Source organism: Acinonyx jubatus, chromosome B1 (genome assembly GCF_027475565.1).
Source record: "Acinonyx jubatus isolate Ajub_Pintada_27869175 chromosome B1, VMU_Ajub_asm_v1.0, whole genome shotgun sequence".
NCBI lineage: Eukaryota > Metazoa > Chordata > Mammalia > Carnivora > Felidae > Acinonyx > Acinonyx jubatus.
In genome coordinates this window covers 59976908-59990179 of record NC_069382.1, presented here as the reverse complement: position 1 = coordinate 59990179, position 13272 = coordinate 59976908, and the positions used below count along the sequence as shown (strand labels likewise).

The window sequence follows — 13272 nt, the reverse complement described above, 5'->3', positions numbered from 1 at the left end:
GCCATTTATTTCTCTGCTCAGGACTCTGGGATACCCATTTCCTCCAGAGCAAAAGCCAACATTCTTACAAAGCATACAAGGTCTTACATAATCAGGCCCTCTCTTACATCTCTGAGCCGATCCACTTTGAGGTCCCAGGCTCACACTGTTCCAGCTCCATTGGCTTCTTAGATGTTCCAGAGCACACTGCCATGTTCCTGTCAACACATGCTGTCCTAAGTCCTTTGCTCTAGCTTTTCTCCCTGCCGGAGATACTCTTTAACAGAGGACCAACTGATGGCTTCCCACTACTTCAAATCTTTGCTCAATTCCCACCTTCACAACGAAGCTTTTCTTGCCATCCTCCTTAGAGCTACAACCTGCCCTTCTCCTTGCCATGCCAGATCCCTCTTACTTTACTTTTCATTTTTTATAGCATTTATCTCTTTAAAAAAAAAATATTCTCTCTGGGGAGGCTGGGTGGCTCAGTCAGTTAAGCGTCCGACTTCGGCTCAGGTCAGGATCTTGTGGTTCTTGAGTTCAAGCCCCATGTCAGGCTCTGTGCTAACAGCTTGGAGCCTGGAGCCTGCTTCGGATTCTGTGTCTCCCTCATTCTCTGCCCCTCCCTAACTCTCACTCTCTCTCTCTCTCTCAAAAATAAATAAACATTAAAAATATTCTCTCTACTTTATTTATCATCTGAAATGATTACAGCTTTTCTCTCCACACTGTAAGTGCCACATGGGCAGGAATCTTCATGTCTGTGGTGTTCAAAGACTCCTAACACGTGCAACAGTACCTGGCACGAAGGAGATGGACAATAGAGAGTTGTTGAAGAAACCAGTGAAAATGTTTAATACAAAACAGCCAATAGCACCTTGGAAAAGTCCCAGTATATTTTGAGTTAAACAATAGTTTTCTCAACCTGTGATCAGTAAAGTTATATAAACATACCAAGTGTCTTTAAAATTTATTAAAGACACCATTGAATATCATACATGATATTCTACCATGAAGACCAAATTTTTAAAGAAAGTAGAAGTACTCACTCTTTTACCTTCTTATATTAACTCACGGACACTTTCAAAATAAGTTGTTATTTATATATCACAAATATATTCATCTCCTATTTCTTTGCATTATTTTTAAAAGGAAACTATGATATTTCCATCATACAAATGAGTCAACCAGTAGGCCCCCAATTCCCCAATAATTTTCTAAGCTTTTAACTCTTGAGTTTTTGTGCCATGAACATATTAGTTAAATATACTGGACATACTGCCTTTTTCACTATTGCACACATAGTTTCTAAATTCTTAGTGTGATCGCGTTCCAGAAGACTCCACAATACGAATATTGCATCCTTTACTGAATGATCATCCATTATGATACTGTACATTTATAATACTAACATTAGGGAGGAAATTTTTTTGTAGGCAAAGCTGTGCATGTAGCTTTTGCATTGTTTTCTTAGAAAATATGCTAAGAAATGAGATCATTGGTTCAAGGGGTATAATGTATTACTCTCTCAATTACAAAATCACTGACAAAAAGAAAATAGCCATAGTTACTTTTCCTGCTAATACTAACCACCATTGTATTTATTTTTTAGTTTAGTTTTGTTACTTCTATTTTAAAATACTCTCTGTACGGCTTCTCTTAAAAAAAAGTTTTACTGAGACATAACATACATACTTAAAATTTCATTAATTTCACTACACAATTCAGTGATTTTTCACAAACTTGCAGAATTAGGAAGCCATTACTGGGGTCCAATTTCAGCACCCATTTGCAGTCATTCCCTAATCCCCACTCCAGCTCCAGGCAACCAATCATGTACTTCCCATCCCTGTAGATTTTGCTTTTCCAAAAATTTGATATAAATGGGATCACTCAATATGTGGTCCTTGGAATCTGGGTTCTGTCACTTAGAATGATTTGTAACGTTCATCCTAGTTGTCTTCACTGCTTCTTGCTAGTTAAGATTTACATTTACGATGTGTACGTTCACAGTGATATTTGCTAGTGTGAACTCATGGACCAAGATTTTGGTCTGAGCAATGATGAAGTAAAATCACTCATATATGAATTCATGATTCACAAAATTTATTCTCAAAAATGTTTTTAAATACTGACTGCGAGGACACCTGGGAGGTTCAGTTGGTTAAGTGTCTGACTTTTGATTTCAGCTCAAGTCATGATATCATGGCTTGTGAGTTCGAGCCCTGTGCGGAACCTGCTTTAGATTTTCTATCTCTTCCACTCCCTCTGACCCTTCCCTGCTCTCTTTCTCTCTCTTTCTGTCTCTCAAACTAAATAAATAAAGATAAAAATATATATTGACATGCAAATCCTTTGGGTTTAATTTTTTTTTTTTTAATTTAAGAGAAAGAGAGAGAGAGGGCATGTACAAGGGAGAGGGGCAAAAGGAAAAAGACACAAAATCCCAAGGAGGCTCCAAGCTCAGTGCAGAGCCTGATGAGGGGCTCAATCCCACAACCCTGCAATCTTGACCTGAGCCAAAATCAAGACTCGGACACTCAACCAACTGAACGACCCAGATACCCTAAGCCTTTGTTAATATTTGTGATTTTGAGCAGAAAAGAAAAATGTAAACATATGATCTTCCTTGTCTGGAAAATAATATTGATTTGTATAAGAATACTGGGCTGTTATAATTCTTATATTTCCTTTATTCAAGTATTCCCATTCACTTCCTTGGCCTGCCTGCTACACTACTGATAGGCCATTTCAACAAGGACTCAACAGGCTTCACAGCCACATCATAGATGGACGTCTATACATTTCAGTACATTTCAGTAGCCCATAAACATAGTTCTCAATATTTTCAAAAATACGCAGATATAAATTAGTAATGAATAGTTTTCTTTTGCAAATATGTAACAGTTTTATTAAAATTTATTAACTTTTAATTCTTGCTATAAGCAAATTTGCATGTCCCCTAAACACACTGCTTCTTCAGCCATCTCTAACTTTTTTATTATTTTATGTGACTCATACGGTGAGCAATATAGATTTCTTCCTTGATCCTCACTCTTTGTTACCTTCCTCTAAAACACCCAGTTTTGAATCTCATATCCTAAGACTTTACCATATTTGCTTTTTACAAAGTCATCTCTGAACTCGTGTCCTAATTATTCCTCAATGGTCTTTACTCCTGGGACATTGTCATTCAAGCCAACAGTATTCTTGGTGACTTTAATATCCACACAGATGGTATTTTCAATACACTTAATGACAATGAACTTTTCCTCCACCCAACCTTGGCCATTCACTTCTATAGTTATACACTCATTTGTGTTATTAAGGTAACTGTTACTACCTGTTACCAACAATCTCAAATCCAAGCTCCGTCTTTCCTGTACCTCAATTCCAGCAATTTCTGCCACACCATCATCTTCTCAGGCTTCCTCACCCTGCTTATGTCTTCCTTTCTTCTCTCACCCAATTTAAGGCCCATGAGCTATCACTACAATCACTCTCTAATCTTTCACTTCATTGTACACAGATAGCAAACCCCAGTTCCACCCTTGCACCCATGCAGATTTGTATGTTTGAAAGAAAACATACAATCTCAATATTTAATCTGACTTTAAACTAAGAGACTATTAAATTCAAGTGGGTCCTGAAATCACACAGTATTTTCCTAGAACATTACCCTTTGCTCTTTTTTAAAGGACAAAATCATGCTTAAATACATGACCTAACCTGAACTCCTGATTTCTTCACCCCTAAACATATCTCTCATTCAATCTTCCCCACCCCAACTAATTGCAAATCTAACATTCTAATGCCTCAAGTAAAAACTTTGGAGTCATCACTGACTCCTTTGCATTTCTCACAAGCTGAAGCAAAAGTGGTTGGCTCTTCAGTGTGGAGGTTGCTCAAAAAAATAAAAATAGACCTACCCTCTGACCCAGCAGTAGCACTGCTAGGAATTTACCCAAGAGATACAGGAGTACTGATGCATAGGGGCCCTTGTACCCCAATGTTTATAGCAGTACTCTCAACAATAGCCAAATTATGGAAAGAGCCTAAATGTCCATCAACTGATGAATGGATAAAGAAATTGTGGTTTATATACACAATGGAGTACTACGTGGCAATGAGAAAGAATGAAATATGGCCCTTTGTAGCAACGTGGATGGAACTGGAGAGTGTTATGCTAAGTGAAATAAGCCATACAGAGAAAGACAGATACCATATGCTTTCACTCTTATGTGGATCCTGAGAAACTTAACAGAAACCCATGGGGGAGGGTAAGAAAAAAAAGAGGTTAGAGTGGGAGAGAGCCAAAGCATAAGAGACTCTTAAAAACTGAGAACAAACTGAGGGTTGATGGGGGGTGGGAGGGAGGGGAGGGTGGGTGATGGGTATTGAGGAGGGCACCTTTTGGGATGAGCACTGGGTGTTGTATGGAAACCAATCTGACAATAAATTTCATATATTAAAAAAAAAGTGGTTGGCTCTTTCTTCAAAATATATTCCAAACGCAGTCACTTATCATAACTTCTCTTACCACTAAACTGGACTGTGCTAACATCATCTCTCATCTGATTACTGCTGTCACTTTCTAACAAGTGTTCCTGCCTCGATTCTTATCCCTGACCCCATGATGTTTTTCAAACAAGCAACTGTAGTCACCGTTATCCTCTATTACCTTAATTACATAATACAGTATAGAGAAGCTATAGAGTGCTATGGAGAATAATTACGGAACAGGAGAAGGGGTACAGTGGGTCACAGAGAAAGGTTGCAATTGAAATATAGTGATTATGGGAGTCCAGACTGAGAAGGTGATATTAAAGTGAAGATTTATTGATTTTGCTTAATTTCTTTCTCCTGCTAAAAGGCAAGCCCATGAAGGCTGAGATATATAACTGTTTTGTTTATTACTGTATTCCTATAACCGAGGAATTCATTCCTTCAACAAATATTTGTGAAGGACACTCACACAGGCGCATGAAAGGTACGACCAAAAGAAAAATGTCCTCTCTCCTTTTTTGAACTTAAAGTCATTAAATAAGTTGAGGCAGGGGAGGAGACTCACCAGCTTTAAAAAAGTCACTTAAATCTTTGATAACATCTTATATTTAATCACAACTAGTTACAAAGAGATTAATTTTCACTTAGAAAATTGGACAAGCATCCACTGACGCTTTAAGCACAGCATTCATTACTTTGTAATGATTTTAGAATGTGTGAAATGTTATATTCATTGCAGATATGGTTTGCTCATTTGACATTGTTTACCTGGTTCTTGTTAAATTAATGAAGCAAAAAATAGAAAAGGAAATATGGAGTGATCAGCGAGATATGAATAAGTTAGAAAATTGAACCTAAAACTTTTTTCAACTAATTAATGCTTATGAGAGAAATGAGAAAAATAGCTTAACTGAGGAAATAGGCAAAGAGGCTGAATTATCAGAGAACAAGGAGAAGAAACACAATTAGACAAAAATGTGAAACACCATTTTATTTAGTAATGTAACTATAGGTTTTAGACCTTATAGAGATAGGTCTAGAGATATTAATTATTAGTAGCACTATTACAGTTACATTAAATCTATCTTGTAAGTGTGTATATAATGCACAATAAAAATGGAAGAAATGGTCATGATAAGAAGCAAACCCAGACTTTAATTAAGGGAGCAGGCACAGAAAGACATTAAGAATCCTATTTTCCATTTATGGTTATCTTCAAAATGAAGCACAATAAAAACATACTAGAATCATAATTGAAACATTTTAGTCTAATTAGATTTAATGATTTTGGAACACTCTCATAAAGCTACTCCTAGAGTACAAACCTAAACATTCACATGAAATTCATTTATTTTTCTGATCATGAAAGTAGTATATACTCATGGTAAAATTATCAAACAATATAAAAATGTTTGATTTGAAGAATGAAGTCCCTTAGAAACTCAAGGGGTACTCATTTAACAATTTCATTTATATTCTTTTTTTCACATGTTAACATCAGAGCAAGACTTTGTGTAAGTTGATGTGAAGAATGCAAAAATAAGAAAAGACCCTAGCAGATGGCAAGTTGCACTCATTTAATAGTGAAAAGTCACAATGGGTCATATAAATTTCTATGAGTTATAGAATAGGGAGAAATAACTTGAAGTGGGAAACATCAGAAGAAATTCACTGACTATAAAGCACTTGGGATTTACTTAGAAGGATGGATATATGAGTCTGTTATCTCAGAATATTCATTACTCTGGAGTATAAAATAATCAATCTTAAGAGCTTTGGCAGACTTCAGTAGGGGAGGACAGCTTCTCAAACAATCCCATAGAAATAAAAGAACTTCTCTGTCAGGTCAACGTATTCACTGAATATGACAATTGCATTTGGAATTGTAAAGACAAAAGAAGTCCTATCCAGTTACCTAGGTCAGCTAAATCAATGCTTGGATCAGAGGGTGACACACTGTGCTTGCATCCAGAATAGGATAAACACTGGTAACTGGAGAGTCAGGTGTGAATATTTATGTGCAAGTAATCGCAGTAGCACTGGGAAGGCACAGGAATGATCGGGCTTTAAGACATCCAGTCTGGTCAGTTCTGTAGTGGTCTGAGGGCACAATAGCTGAAATGAAGTGGGTCGATATGGTAGACTGACTGATGGGTGGAGTGAGGAATTCTTTGCATAGAAGGAAGCTGGATTCAACAAAAGTTGTAAAACTGGGATAGAAATGGCCAATCTTGTTTCAAAGAATGATTAATCTGGCAGTTGTAGATTTAGAGGTTGCGTGTATTGAAATAATAAATACAGTATCCAGAATACATTTTTAAAATGAACAAAATACAAAGATAGGCAAATGGTATAGTCAAGCGATAAAGGAAAAATAGAAATAGCCAAAAAAAGATAGAAAGAAAACAAATTCAACCTCAGCAAATACAAAGTAAAATGATAACATCTGCCTCCGTGAATTCCACATTTTAAACATAAACATTTTAAATTAAAAATAAAAACTGGTAAACATGTGAATTGCACCTGTGAAATAAAAATAAGTAAACACTAAATATTTAAACAGAAATGTTTAAATGTAAATATACAATCTAAATGAAGATGTACAGAATTGGGCCTTCTCAAAGATTTATGACTCAAGTATTAATTGAAGAGAACTTTTGGAGAATAACTTAGCAGCAGTTAAGGATACAGAAGTTTTTTTCCTACACCTCTGCCCACCTAGTCATGGTCAAACCCACTGTGCTTTGGGGACATGGCATGGATGAGAAGCCCTTGGACCAAGTCTCCTTCGAGCTGTTTGCGGACAAAGTTTCAAAGACAGCAGCAAATTTTCATGCATTGAGCGCTGGGAAGAAAGGATCTGGTTATAAAGTGTCCAGCTTTTATAAGATTATTCTGAGATTTATGTGCCAGAGTGGTGACTTCACACTCCAAGCCCATCTATGGGGAGAAATGTGAAGACGAGAATTTCATCCTGAAGCACAAGGGTCCTGGCATCTCCCCCATGGCAAAGGCTGCACCCAACACAAATGGTTCCCAGTTTCTCATCTGCATGGCCAAGAATGAACGGTCGGAAGGCAAGCATGTGGTTTTTGGCAAGATGAAAGAAAGCATGAGCATTGTGGAGGCCATAAAATGCTTTTGGCCCAAGAATGGCAAGACCAGCAGGAATATCCCCATTGCTGACCATGGACCAATCTAATAATTCGACTTGTGTTTTATCTTAGCCACCAGACCATCCCTTCTGTAGCTCAGAAGAGAACGCTTTCACTCTCTTCTGCTTGCAATATTGTAAAATCTTTGTGCTGTTGCTGCAGTTCTAGGGGTTCCATACTTTTCTTATACCCCTTCAAGTATAACTGGATTGCAGAGTTAAGGTTAATATTATGAAATAAAAACTGAACAACAACAAAAAATTAAATACATGTATTTCCATTTGATCCATTCATCCAGTTTCTTGACATTCTATATATGTAAACCTTGTAGTCACAGACAGAGAAACAGAATGTCATTCCTTTTTGAGAAAGAAAATTGAAATATGTGCAGAAACAAAGAGTTCTGATGCCGTTCAAATCCCTGGCTTACATTTATTCATTCTTGAGGCTTGGATCATTTTTTTTTTCTTTTGGAGTTCTGTGAGTTATTCCCTAGTCTTTATAAAAGATAATCTTCCCCTAGACTTTCAAAAGATAGTTTCAGAGGGTTTCTATACTTGCAATCAGCGAAAACAACAGCAACAAAATCAAAGAAGAAAAAAATCACACCAATCATTTTAACAAGTATAAGCAACTGTTAAGAAAAGAAACCCTTCTTTACTAGAAAAATGCAAGTTGTGATGTCTCCTAAGTCATGCAGTTTCTTTGACATTAGGGGAGTTCACCCATAAGTGTAACAAAGCATTCACAGTTATTTTCATTATTACAAAACAATTTCCAGGAAGCAATATAGGTCTTTCATTATAAAATTTCTCAGTTACAGGTTTGTTTGTTTTTTGGTTTTGTTTTTTTGTTTGTTTTTTAGAGTGCAAGCGGGGGAGGGGCAGAGAGAGAATCTTTAAAAAAAATTTAATGTTGATTTATTTTAGAGACAGAGCGAGCATAAGCAGGAGAGGGGCAGAGAGAGGGAGACACAGAACCTGAAACAGGCTCCAGGCTCTGAGCTGTCAGCACAGAGCCAAACGCAGGCTCAAACTCGGGAATGGCAAGACCATGACCTAGGCTGAAGATGGATGCTTAACCAACTGAGCCACCCAGACACCCCATAAAAACTACATTTTTTTAAGTTTATTTATTTTTGACAGAGAGAGAGAGAGAGAGAGAGAGAGAGAGAGGATGAGTGGGGGAGGGGCAGAGAGAGGGAGACACAGAATCTGAAGCAGGCTCCAGGCTCTGAGCTATCAGCACAGAGCATGGCACAGGGCTCGAACCCACAAACCGCAAGATCATGACCTGAGGTGAAGTCGGACACTTAATTGGCTGAGACACGCGGCACCCCTAGAGAGAGAGCATCTTAATTAAGCAGGCTCCATACTCAACGTAGAGCCTGATGAGGGGCTTGATCCCACAACTGTGGGATCATGACCTGAGCCAAAATCAAGAGTCGGACACTCAAACCACTGAGCCACGCAGGCGCCCCTCACTTCCAAATTTTTTCTCAATCATATGATTGCTTTTGAGCACTACATTACTGATTAAGAACTGCTTGCTGCTGCACCTGTGTTCAGTATATACTCATGAATTAATGTTATCCACTGTTCTGACAAACATGAGATTGTTCCTGGTTGTACTTAGATGCCTTCTAAATAATGAACAACACAGACTACAACAAAACTTACATTGTATTACGCTTTATCAACATACAGTCTGGTAGATAACACTAAAACAGCTATTAATCTGGCAACAGGCATTGAATATATTAAGGTAGACTAGTATGCCTCAGCACAAGATGGTGAGAAGTAGTAGGTTATTTTGAGTTCTTTAGTCTGTTTAGGAATATCATTCTTTCTTCAGACATTTGACATTTTCTATAGTTTGATGGTGATCTATATTCTGGAACAAAATATTATCAATAAACTTCTCTGTAGATTTGTTTGTTCTATAGAAAGAATGCCTAGATGGCAAATACTCCCAATAGGGACTGTTTTACCAACTCACTATCTGATACAATCATATCTATTTGTTATTATTGGTTCAAATACTTCTATGGCATTGTGTTGGGTCTGAAATTTCCCACTTCAGTCATCCATCCTTAACTTTCAGAGAACACTGGAACCTCATTTAATCAAAAGGCTTAGTCCTGATGCCACTAGGTTAAGACTGTTGGAGAGTCAGATTACTCCACTACTGTTGTTACTTTCTAATACTGTTGCAAGACTTAGTTTCAAAACACAGCACAATCATGTGGACCTTTTAGACTCCAAATCTAGATCTCTAATTAAGCATCAGTAGAACCACACTCTTGGGCTTCAAGGTCAGAACTAGCACTGATCTAGGAAAAATTAACTGGCTCCTAACTCAATTATGTGTCCCCCATTGCATGTGTCCCAGAACAATGCTATATTAGCAGAATGGAATCCTTATATGGATTTATCAGAGATGATAAGAAAATAAGGTATTCCAAGAAGAGATTGAAAGGGAGCTTGAAAGAAATAAAGAATTTAACACTTATTAAAGTTCTTCCACTCCGGGGAAAATGTGCAGATGTGCTAACAGTCTTCGCGTATTAGTTTTCTGTTACTCCTGTCACAAATTACCAGAAACAAGTGGCTTCAAACAACATAAATTTATTGTTACATTTCTGGATGTCATAAATCTGAAATGGGTGTCAGTCAACAGTTGACAGAACTTTCCTTCTGGAGACTCTAGGACAACATTAGTTTCCTTGTCCTTCCCGCTACTAGAGGCTATCCACATTCATTGGTTTGTGGACCACTCCCTCTTCAAAGACAGAAATGGCCAGCAGTCTTTCTGACATCACATCACTTCCCAACTTGACTTTTCTGCCTCCCTCGACCCCATTTAAGGACTCTTATGATTACATTGGGCCCACCTGGATGATCTAGGAAATTCACACTATCATAAGGTCAGCTAATCAGCAACTTTAATTCCATATCTTACCGTAGTTCCGCTTTCATATGTAATGTGACATATTCACATGTTCACAGATTAAGATACACATATCTTTGGAAAGCCATTGTTCTGTCCACATCACTCTTTATAAGATACTGAGGTTTCCTTTCCTATAATAGGAACTACTGTGTATAAATGTTTCACATGGCCCTTGTGATGTCACCCTGTAGAAATTAGGGCTCAGGGAACCTGCACAAATGATATGACTCTGGCTACGGCTTTCATTTGAGTAATAAACCATCTCCTGTCTCTGCCCCACTAGTCCTTGCAATTAGCGTTAACTCTTAGACATTTCATAGTTGCCATTTTCTACGACGCGTTAAACTATGTCTTTTCTCGGGTCAGTGTTTGTATCACGATTCCCAGCAGCATTAGAGAATCTTTTAGAGGCAACACAGATGTGACTTCCAACCAGGAATGCTTTAGGCAGGACTGATGTAGGAAAGAAAAGGTAAGAGGAAAAGTGTTATGATTGAGACCTATTTGAATTTGTACATATATCAGAGGTATCGATACTATCTTGGGCTGCATTAAAATGCTCCAAGTTAAGATAATTATGTAAGAAAATATTTTCAGGACTTTCATAGATCCTGGAATCTCCCAGAAACAGAGGGCCAGCCCTAGGTTAAAAATGGCATACTCTCGCCAATCAAAGAACAGATCATTGTTGAAACCCAACTGTGGGAAATGTCATATTGAATCACCAGATGAAACTCCACAGGACTCCAATGACTATAGTCTCATTTTAAAATAAAAAAACACAGTTCATTCATCATGGGAATCCCAACATGTAAAAATCTCAGTGTGGCTGGCTTCAAAATCTGCTATATGTTAATCTATTTAGTCCCATAATGAATAAATATAATTCCTTTAGTCATTCAGTCATTTATGCCTACTTCATGATGGACACAATTTGCCTCCACTTTGCTGCAAGTTAAATGTCTCCAGTGTATACTCCCTACCTCTTCTCCCAGCAATCTGTATTATCAAATCTTAATAAGTGACTTTTCCAAATCTTGTTTCTACTACCTCAATGCTGTTTTGAAGTAAGACCTCCCAACCCTCTCCGTGATCATAATTTTTTGTCCTGTACCTTTGTATCATTGCTAAAAATGGTTAGGCAAGACCATCTTGTTGATATGTTTGAAAGGTGGCTAAAAATACAGATGATCTGGAGAGATAAATAGAAATGTGAGAAACAAGGATATTTATTTTTACCTTCTTGAATTTGGAAACTGAACTGTCAACATCCCCATGGCGACATAGATGTGTCTTTTGGACTCATTATAAGAAGTTGACATTATATCCCGTCAAAATTTTGTACTTGAATCATCATTGTTGGTAATAAAATATATTAAACAAATTTAGTGTTAGCATCATAACAGTAAGATTTTTTTTTAAATGTTTACCTTGAGAGAGAAAGAGCAAGCAGGGGAGTGGTGGACAGAGAGGGAGACAGACAATCTAAAACAGGCTCTAGGCTCTGAGCTGTCAGCACAGAGCCCAACGCAGGGCTCGAACTCTGACCAGAGAGATTAGGACCGGCGTCAAAACCGGACGCTTAACCAACTGAGCCACCCAGGCGCCCCATAACACTAAGACTTTTTTAAGGTCTTCAGGCAGCTGTAAAGTTCTAATATTCATAATCATTAATTTAAACCCTAAGAGATAATGATGGATAGCTAAGATTTGTGTTAAACTGACATAGTTTTTATTCAATTAAAAAAACAACAACAAATTAATATGTGCTATTTTCAGGACACAAGATGTTAATTTCCTTTTTACACAAAACCCTTGGCAAACATTTACCATATTTCTGTGGAAGGACAATAAATATAACAGTGGCACATTTGAAACTTGTTTTTATCCCAATATTGGATTGTTTCTCCTGACTTCCAAAAACACAAATGAGAGATGGGTCATTATAATATTAAATATTAGATATCAAGATGGATGAAACATCTTGATTAGTGATATGATTTAAATTACAAATGAATGTTTTTGTCATGAGAATCTCAGGATGAAAAATTATGTCCATTTGTTATGTTCCTCTCTTTTTCCACAACATCTGCACTCACCTTTACATAATAACAAACCCGCTATATCCTTACTTTCTATGCCCAAATTAGACTGTACATTCTTTGAGAACAAATCTACTACCTTGTATTATGGTTAATATGCACTAGGTTGTCAATAAACTTTTTTCAGTTGTCAATAAATTTTGAATGAATAAATGAATCAAGAAATAAACATAAGCCTGCCTTCTTAAACATATTATTTCCTAAATAATTTAAATGTATCCTAAGAACTTGCCTGTACATAAACATTTTCTCTCTTCCTATCAATATTTGTTATTCAGTATTTTCAGAAGGAAAAAAAGTAAACTAAAAATAGGAATGCAAGGTTAAAGCACAACAGATCAATCTAAAATAATACTATGGCATTTAAAGATATCTAGACATCAGATCTCTGAAGTCTCAACTATGTAGTTGTTTCTGTATATCATGTTTTTACTGAATCCAAAGAAAAACGGCAACTCAGAGCAAATACAAAATCATAATAATTTAAAATAATTGAGGGGCACCTGAGTGGCTCAGTAGGTTGAGCATCAGACTTCAGCTCTGGTCATGATCTCATGGCTTGTGAGTTCGAGCCCCAC

General features: G+C 37.0%; 1 protein-coding gene and 1 pseudogene across 3 annotated transcripts in view; one reads left to right on the top strand and one right to left on the bottom strand.

Moving 5' to 3' along the window:
• SPOCK3 (SPARC (osteonectin), cwcv and kazal like domains proteoglycan 3) overlaps positions 1-13272 on the bottom strand; it is a 479180-nt gene that overhangs the window by 212023 nt on the left and 253885 nt on the right. The gene's annotated exons all lie outside the window — the stretch shown is intronic.
• Positions 6494-7734, top strand: LOC128314425 (peptidyl-prolyl cis-trans isomerase A-like; annotated as a pseudogene).